Source organism: Hesperophylax consimilis, chromosome 20, assembly GCF_061612785.1.
Source record: "Hesperophylax consimilis isolate HC1 chromosome 20, BYU_Hcon_1.0, whole genome shotgun sequence".
NCBI classification, from domain to species: domain Eukaryota; kingdom Metazoa; phylum Arthropoda; class Insecta; order Trichoptera; family Limnephilidae; genus Hesperophylax; species Hesperophylax consimilis.
This window is the reverse complement of record NC_142855.1, coordinates 6,858,404-6,866,345: the sequence shown is the minus strand read 5'-3', so window position 1 is coordinate 6,866,345 and position 7,942 is coordinate 6,858,404. Positions and strand designations below refer to the sequence as shown.

The window sequence follows — 7,942 nt, the reverse complement described above, 5'->3', positions numbered from 1 at the left end:
CATTTTCGTGTTTGAAGTATAGTTTTAACTAAAGTTGGGGGAGTTGTTCAGTGATTCACTTTTAAATTAATAGCAGTTTTGTGTTTAAAATGAAAAGATAGAATAACAGTTTTGGATCCATTTGCGGACGCATTTCGATGGAAACCATTCTCAGGAAATGTGGTTATATATTAAGTTCTAGTTGCAGTTACATGTGCTCCAAAAATTGGAATAAACCATTTTTAATCAAAGCTGGAGACTCGCACTAAGGTCCATTCTTAAATGAAAATTAGTTTCGTCTTCCAAACGAATTGTTAAAATTGCAGTTCTATATTCATCTTTTGGCGAATTTCGAAGGAATCCATTCGCATGTTCCGAGTAAAGCCTAAATTTCAGTTTCACAAAATATGCTGCGAAATTCCGAGGAAAATCATTTGTTTTCGCCGCATGTAATTATTAGTTATGCTTGTGGACTCTAATGCACATAGTAACTCATGTTAAATTGAGGCGTGTTGAAACAAAGACAGCAATCTCCACCATTGGTGTAAAATGAGTAAGATATGGCAATGGATAGAGAATCAAAAATACTATCGACTGCTGCAAAGGTTTCAGAGCATTAACGACAATATTCCATACATTTTTGAATTTTATTATTAAGTTCCACAACAAACATGGCGATTTCCTTCAGGTTACGGAACAAAAACAGAAGTTTTTGTTTGAGCCAATCAGAGACCCAGAAATATGATATTTAAAACCGCCACCCCATACAAGATGTGAACAGCTGGTGTGATACATAAGGTATTGGAAAAATACAAAAAAAAACATTTATTGCATTTTACTCAAAATGAAAAGAAGTGGAGATTGCTGTCTTTGTTTCAACACGCCTCAATTGTTCGATTTAAGCAATAAAAGGAAAACCATTCTTGCGTTCTGAGTGCAGTTATATTTGATTAGATACTTTTGCATTTGTAAGTTGTGGGAACCCATTTTTCATCGAAGAATTCTCTGTAGTTGTAGTATAAAAAAATTGGTCCGTAGTAAAATAAGGTTATTTTAATGTGGAAGATTTCTCTCCCCCCTCCCCCCATACTTTGTAGGAAGATTTAAGTGAAGCCCACGGGAGATAACTACCAGTCTTTGTAAAACGGAATCCAAAAATTTATTGCTTAGTTCCTGGGGAAAATAAAATTTACCTAGTGTAAGAATATTTAAATAAAAACGTTGATTTATTTATATCATGAGTATTAGAACTGAAAGATAAATGTAAAAATCTACGTTAATAGTAAAAATATAAAGTGGATCTATTTTAAATGTAGAAAATAAATTTAAAAAATAACATTACCTACAACACAGTGACAGCTGGAGGAGCTTTATCCATAGAAACTGAAGAATTAAGGGAATAATCTTGATTTTTGGATTAAATCGCAGTGCTGCCATTTTTTTTCACCTTCGAATGCGTCTATGAAATTTGATGATTATAATAAGTAGGTACCTATATTCAAGTTCTCCGAGATTTCTGAACTTTTTATTTGTCTATGGTAAAGTTTTTTCTGACAGCTCTGAGTGGTTCATTTATGGACAGCTCTTTGTCTCCATCGCAATAACTCGTTATTTGCTATTCTGAATTAGTGCCAAAATCGTGACATCTTTATCTAACAATGTTCAATTAACCCTTTTCCGGGGACAACTCAACTACTTCTGATATAATATTGTGTTCCCCATCATTCAAACACATTGACGGTAAAACTTTGTGCTTCGCCTTGTAGGTACGTGTGTAATGTAGTTTTCCTTTTCCTTTAGTTTGCAACCTAAAATTCTTGCGTTTGCATTTGTTCCAGCGGTCGCCAAGTGAACTCTTTACAACACTCTGTTTTACATTTCACTGCGCTGTTTCAAGCTGTAAAATCCTTCCGCTTATTCTAAACTGCAAATAAACTTACGGTAACTATGTGAAGTCGAAATCGCCGGAGAATTTTAATATTTCTAATCGTGGCATTAAGTCTGCCGGTTTTTCACATTTATTATGATTTTATTTAACAGATTTACTTCCAGCGGTAGTGTTTACTTCCAGCGGTAGTGTTTACTTCCAGCGGTAGTGTTTACTTCCAGCGGTAGTGTTTACTTCCAGCGGTAGTGTTTACTTCCAGCGGTAGTGTTTACTTCCAGCGGTAGTGTTTACTTACAGCGGTAGTGTTTACTTCCAGCGGTAGTGTTTACTTACAGCGGTAGTGTTTACTTCCAGCGGTAGTGTTTACTTCCAGCGGTAGTGTTTACTTACAGCGGTAGTGTTTACTTCCAGCGGTAGTGTTTACTTCCAGCGGTAGTGTTTACTTCCAGCGGTAGTGTTTACTTCCAGCGGTAGTGTTTACTTCCAGCGGTAGTGTTTACTTACAGCGGTAGTGTTTACTTCCAGCGGTAGTGTTTACATCCAGTGGTAGTGTTTTGTCAAATTTCAGGCAAATTCTTAATAGTATTTTCCAGGAAGTTCGCTGGATTTTTAATGTAATTTGAATTATTTTTTTAAATATAAGGGTAATATTAGTTTATTATTTATTAGTTAAGGAAGTAAAAATATTTCGCTTTCTTACTACACAATTCACAGCCTTTTTCATTAGCTCTACACTGAAGGTCCTTGGGGAAAATTATTTCTCTCAGGGTCTATGTCATCTTTAGAGATGCCGTCTGAAAAGTGCTGCTGAGACTTATGCAATCCTCACCCCTTGAACCCAGGCACCCCTACCAAGTTACCAAACGTAGCGGACCATTTGGGGTGACCTACGGCAGAGGGATTGGTTATCCAATTAATTGTTTCTAGTGCGGCAGTACCTTCCAAATTATTCTACGTTAAAGTTCATTCTTATTTTGTTCATTTGAACTGTGTTTTGTATTTTCCGTTTTGTGGCTATCGGGAAGTAGATTGTAAATTTGCATACACTCTTGGCCTGTGCTACTCTTAACACTTTTAGTGTTTACTGTTAATACTAACGTGTACATTTTATTTTGTTGCATTGTGTAGTATTCGTGTGTTAGTGATGTTTTTATAAATGTTGTGTTCGTGTATTTTAGTCCATTTTGTGTTCGATAGATGAAAAGGCCTATGTTATACTATATCAAAACCTTCTCTAATAACATTACTATTTATTTATAAAGTTGCAAAATACATTCGAATAGAAAATTTCAATTTTCAAGCGGTTTTTTCAACACGCTCACAATCACATGATGCATTTTCCTGGGAGAGGTGAGAACAGGTTAAGAGGAAATCCAGCATAAAGAATGCTACTGTGACCATTTCGATAACAAATCAATCAATTTTATAAAATAAATAAATGTTTTATTTTCATTAATTTTTCTAACATGCTTAGATCACGATTGCCTCTTATAAACAGTATGTGATTTTATGTTTTGAAAAAAAATTTATAAACCTGCCACATTAACGCATTCAAATGTTGTATTGGTTTCAGAAAACAGGCTACTTTACGCAGCAGCATGAGTTCCACCACCATTAAGTTAGAACCAGGCACAAATGCGGAAAACGAAGTCGCTGTGGTGTTTACGGAAATCGATGTAGACTTTACTTTTATCAAAAAGGAATGTTCGGAATCCATTTCCGAAAATAGTTCAGGTAATTAAAAGGCTTTATTTTGGTACATAATTGTAGTATTTTGTGTTTACTACACTTTTTACTGAAGCTCAAGGTTCGTTGTGTGATTGAAACTATGATGGTTCGTATTCAGATTTATTACAATATAATGCTATTACAACCGAGCTGTACAATCTTAGTTTGGTAACGTGTGCTCGCTAGCAGGGTAAATTTCCGTCTCTGGCGTGGCTCCGCGCAGCGCTCGCTGTTTACGTGACTGGATCGGAAGCGCTCGGCCTGTTATACAGTCGCAAAATAGAAGCGAAAACAAAACTGCGTGACCGTATTGACGTATTTTTTTTTAAATTTGGTTTTACGCCCAGACGGGCTTTTACATTGATTTTAAGAGCAGAGCTATCGAAGATTATATTTAAAAAATTAAAGCATGATATAACAGTTAATTGAATATGAAACAATACTAATAAAACATGTAACAGGAACATAAAATAATATAGGAACTAGAACAATACTACATATAAGACGAATCACTAAAACTACATTACCAACGCTGCTATAATTTGAAGGATTCAACAAAGCGCTGGTAAAGATTACGCTTAGTTCTATAAATTGAGTCAATACATACATAAATAGTGCCCCCAAACTTGTTGCCTAGATCATGCATCCTATTAGTTAGTGACTTTGTCTGATATTTGGTTGTGTAACTATTGCAGAAGATTGTTACATTTTTCTTATATTCCTAGTCCGCACATGGAATTTAATAGTGGCATCGATGGCAGGACTGTCAATTAAGTTGTTAATGACTCTGTGTATCACAACCAGGTCTGACATAATTCTTCTGTCATACAGCGTAATAAGTTGCAAATTTTCTCATAAAACTGATGTACTAAGAGCGGGAGCACACAGAGAGCGGTCAGAGTTCTGCGTTTACTTTACATTTCTGAATGTTCAAAAATAAAGTATTTTGTTCACATCATCGATGAAGTTGAACTAAGTTCGTCTGTAAAATTAATCGTAAACACATAGTATTATTTTATATATATTCGTCAGCAAATAGCAGGACTTCTACACTATTAATATGTCATCATTGTCATTGATGAATAATTAGAAAAGTATTGGGCCAACGTGGGATCCTTGAGGAACACCACTTTAGTCTCAAATATATAAGATTGTATATAATAAATATTTACGCTAAGCATTCTATTACTAATATAACTGATAATCCAAGTCAATAATTAACCTTTGATTTCCATAAATCGGAGTTAAACCGGAGTATGTGATGTCGAACCATGTCAACAGCTTTACTAAAATCAGTGTATATACTCTCCACTTTTTGTTAGAGACCAAAGGATTCAGGTATTTAATTTTCATAAATCATTAAATTACTTTACATAGTGCGACCTGTGATGAATCCATTTAAGTTAGGAACAATAATATTGTTCATAGGTTTTACAATAATATCTTGCACTAATTTCTCAACAAATTTACAGACATTATACAAATTGGTCTGTTGTTTAATATATCGCTTTTATCGCCTTTTTAAGAATAGGTGTTAAATACCTCTTTTTTCACTTAGCCGGAAAAACCCAGAAGTTTAAGTGTTGTTAAATCGTTTATAAAGGGGATATGTCAGTCTACTAACACAGGTTATGAAGAATATTTGAGGAATACTATCTGGTCCAGCAGATTTATTGATATCTTTATGTCTTCTATTTTGATGAAACATTGGCTTAGATTTAATGACACTTCCACTGAAATATCGGCAACAGAATTGACAGGAATATCTGTGTCGTAAACATTTTTGAATGAATAAGCAAAGAGATTTACTATACCTTCGATACGGTCGGCACATTTTTCTTTTAAGTAAATGTTATTGGGAAATCCATAATTTTTTGTCTAGTTTTAGAAAAATTGCATAATTTTGTTAGACTTTGGCATACCTCGTTTTCTATTATGCTAACATAATCACTACAGCATTTTATTGATAATTCTTTACACTGTTTTCGTAATTAAGTTAAATTTATGTAAACATTAGGATTTCTGGTATGTTTATATGTTCTGTGGATATATTTTTAATTCCCTTGCAAACCATTTGGGTTAGTTAAATGGTTTGAATTTGACCCTGGGAACAAAGCATTCTATCGAGGTGTGTAAAATATTGTAAAATTGTTATAAATGATTATTAAAATTATTTTCCTCGTCTAAAAATGACCAATCTGACGAGGTAAGGTAAAAAAAACATTCATTATTCTAGAGCAAAACAAAAAGTCGACAGCTGTCATGTACATGTTATTGTTTTCATAATCTATTGATTGCTAGCTGGACCTAACTAACTTTAACCAACAGCTTACATATTATTTTGCATTGCTCCATTTGGCTGATTCATATTAGTTATGTTTTATCTATGAAGTTAGGTATGGGGCATGTCCAAACGGTCGTGAACATTTCGGTACGGATTCATGCATTTTATATTGTATTTTGCATCTGTATACCACTCAAGTTCATCGAAGCCAGAGTCAAGTTAGCCCCTCAGATGCTGGGTGTACTGTACAGGGCAGATAACAGATACTGTAGATAATGTAAATCAACACAATTGCTGGCCCTGTACTAATTGAAATTACGTCCCATTGTTGAATTCGGCAGAATCCTTATCTAGAGCTCCAGAATACTTGAAAAGCTCTGGACAATGTGCAGAAACGAGTACTTCGATTTATTGATTCCCCTATTTTAAAAAACGGACTGCAATCTCTGGAGCACAGGCGTCGGGATAATACTGTCCTTGTTCTACCGGTATTTCTATGGAAGATACTTCGAGGAACTAGCGTCGTTGATCCCTACGGCATCGGTGCGTCGTCGGAAAATACGCCAATTCCGCGGCCAACATTTTTAAACTGTTGACATTTGTCACAATAGAACGGGTCGTTTCTACGACTCGTTTTTTGAGGTTAATAGCTTGATTGGAGAACGATTTACGGGCTTATGTTTTTTCTCCATCTTACAATATTTGTTACATATAGCTTAACGAAACAACTGTTTTGTTATGTTTAAATAACTGGCACCCTATAAATTTATTAATCATTCGACTTAACATAAATATAATATTGTGGTGATATTTTTAAATTACCTCTCAGGAATCATCTTCGAGTTCCTGGGCACCCTTGAGATTTAAATAAAAATAAAATATTGTTGATTCGTTTAATAAATTCACCCTTTAAATAAATTTTATTTCGTTTTCTAGATCTTGGTGTTTCTTTTACTTGGCTATTACTAGCATTGATCTATTTTATTATTGCTACATTTGAAACTCAACGTGGTTACCATTGATTGATTATTCTATGATCGTTACAACCATAGTTGACGAATTTAGTAATACCGTGTTGACAATTGACACAGGGTTTTATCGGTCGATCGTTCTAGACCTCCTGAGGGAAATTATTTTCCTGACCTCTTCCTTGTTAATGTTAAGTTAATGTAAAAAATGATAACGCATTAGAAGAATGTCGTTTACTAATTCCAGTTTTAAATACATTTTGTCTGTTAACAGAGATAATTAGTACAGGGGAGCATTCTAATCTAGATGGAGGCACTATCAAAGCAGAACCAAGGACTAAAAGAGAAGAAGACAGTGAAAGTTCAAATAAAAAAGTTGATACTGAGCTGCCGGACATTAAAGATGAATACTTTGACCACTCTGAAAAACATCACAAAACAGCGGGTAAATCACGTTTAAGTAAATATTTTTAAATAAAATCGCAAATCCCATACTCTTCAAATACAATCTACAGACTAATTAAATGATGCATAGTCAAAGAGGCTTGTAAAATCCTTCAGCGTTATTTTTGTTAAGTTAAGGGTTATGGGCATAAGGCGAATTTTCACATTTTTGGAATGACCTGCAATGTAGTCTGGCAAGAAACTGGTTTTATGAACGTTAAATATAATCAAAAAGATATTTTAATTATAATTAAACACTTAAAATCTTAGAAAACTAGACAGTTTCGTGTGGAAATTGCTTCAGAGTCTCATCCAACATTCGTTCTTATCAAATCACTTATTGATATCTTGTCGGTTACTTTAGACAGATGATCGTATTTTTTAATCTGACACTCAGCAGGTGTTTACGTATCACAGTATTGTTGTTTTGTTTTTCCAGTTAGCATTACTGTGGAGACTGTTCCGATCCAGGCAGGACACAGAGAAGAAGCCGGAGGTGGGATTCCTTTTACGGAAATAGAAATAGACCTGCTGGATGTTAAAAGGGAATGCTTAGAGCATTCTGAAAAGACTACAGGTAATTTAGGTTTTTGTTTATCTGATTTTGTTTTAATAATTTTCTATTTTCACTATTGATACATACTTATTGAG

General features: G+C 34.3%; 1 long non-coding RNA gene across 1 annotated transcript; it reads left to right on the top strand.

The window, feature by feature from the left end:
* The first annotated feature begins 1,618 nt into the window (after positions 1 to 1,618).
* LOC149413988 (uncharacterized) lies at positions 1,619 to 7,212 on the top strand. Its single transcript, XR_016304026.1, has 3 exons — positions 1,619 to 1,745; positions 3,441 to 3,601; positions 7,122 to 7,212. It is a non-coding gene; the product is annotated as an uncharacterized LOC149413988 (long non-coding RNA).
* Positions 7,213 to 7,942: the final 730 nt, after the last annotated feature.